This window comes from Corvus brachyrhynchos, unplaced genomic scaffold (genome assembly GCF_000691975.1).
Source record: "Corvus brachyrhynchos isolate BGI_N302 unplaced genomic scaffold, ASM69197v1 scaffold285, whole genome shotgun sequence".
Classification (NCBI taxonomy): domain Eukaryota; kingdom Metazoa; phylum Chordata; class Aves; order Passeriformes; family Corvidae; genus Corvus; species Corvus brachyrhynchos.
In genome coordinates this window covers 738,897-740,518 of record NW_008238323.1, presented here as the reverse complement: position 1 = coordinate 740,518, position 1,622 = coordinate 738,897, and the positions used below count along the sequence as shown (strand labels likewise).

Here is a 1,622-nt window from a genome sequence, read left to right as displayed (position 1 = left end):
TCCCTGGGACTGGCTGCAGCAGCTCCAGGTCCTTCCCATGCTGAGTTGCTGCTGCTGTCAACTCTACGTAATTAACGGGGCCCCAGCGCTGTGGTGGCTGTGAGGGCCCATCCTCACTCAAACCCTACAGCAGCACAGCAGCTGCACCGACAGACAAGGGAAAAAACCTTCCTCTGCTGCCTCCCTCCACTAAGGATTTTTTTGGGGTTTTTCCCACAAGTGACTCCCTGAGTGCATTACTGAGACTCTCCCCCCTCACACCACGCACATCACAGCGCCTGGCCCAGCATCACAGCGAGCCATGAGAGAGAGCAGGAGCCTGGCGCGAGTGGGGAGCCATCCATGGGATCCTGAGGCTGGGCTCCAGGCATGACTGTTATCAAATTACAGCTGTGGGGAAGAGAATAATGCGCACCATGCCCGCTGGAGGAGGTACCAGCCGATCCATGCAGCGCTGGGCAGCCTCAAAAGCTGCCACCCAAGGCTGTCTGGGGAGAAAAGCACAGACACAGCTCTGGGATGGCTTGGTATGATCTGAGGGAAGCAACAAAAGAAAATGATGGAGTGTGGTGCCTTCTGGGTGCTGAGATGGGCCTGCCCTTTGCCCCCACCAGTGGGCAAAATAAGAAACTTTAAATAATATTTGTTGTCCCAGTAGTGGCTTTTCAGCAAGAATTTAGAATCACATGCAAAAATAAACTTCATGAAGGGTGAAAGACAGGAAAATGAAGCAGCTCAGCTCAGGTTCCCCCCTGAAACACGTGAACAAGGGAATGCTGGCTGCCCCCTTTCTGCTGGGGCACTGGGGGCTGGACCTTGCACAGCAGCAGCTTCATGGAATCCCACCCGTAAGGAGAAGGGAGCACCCAGGATTTACAGGTGTTTGTGACCAAAGGAAAGGCAAAAGTCAGAGGGTCTGCAAAATCTCAATAAGTTTTATTAGTGAATTACACACTTGTTGTGGAAATTGGTGTGTTAGTCCCTGATATCCCAGTGTAAGCACATGGCAGTGGGATTTGGATAACAGCATAGTGAAAGGGAGGAGAGAGATGAATTGAAGAGGGGGAGAGAGGAAAGAAGGAAAAGGGAGAAAAAGAAATTCCCAGTACTGACTCCAGCACTGATCAATCCACCTGATGGGATGTCCATCATCCTGGGAGTGCCATCCAGGCTTTGTGGGGAAACCTTTTATAGAGAAATTTTCCTCACCTGGAGAGAAGTTTCTCACTTTTTGCACAAATCATTTCTCATGCACGGCCCGTTCTTTTGGACCTTTCTGGAAATGGTTTAGAGGCTTCAGACATCTTGGGTGGTCTTGTCCCCTCTACAGTCACATTCACAGGATCTGTGAGGTTGGGAAAGACCTCCAAGACCATCAAGTCCAACCTGTGACCAATCTCCACCTTGTCGCCAGCCCAGAGCACTGAGTGCCTTGTCCAGGCATTCCTTGGACACCTCCAGGGATGGGGACTCCAACACCTCCCTGGGCAGTCCCTGCCAAGGCCTGACCACCCTCTCCATGGAGGAATTTCCCCCAATATCCACCCTGAGCCTCCCCTGGCCCAGCCTGAGGCCGTTCCCTCTCCTCCTGTCCCTGTTCCCTGCGAGCAGAGCCCGACCCC

At 52.8% G+C, this 1,622-nt stretch overlaps 1 protein-coding gene across 11 annotated transcripts in view; it reads right to left on the bottom strand.

The window, feature by feature from the left end:
• DYM (dymeclin) overlaps positions 1-1,622 on the bottom strand; it is a 224,476-nt gene that overhangs the window by 10,248 nt on the left and 212,606 nt on the right. The gene's annotated exons all lie outside the window — the stretch shown is intronic.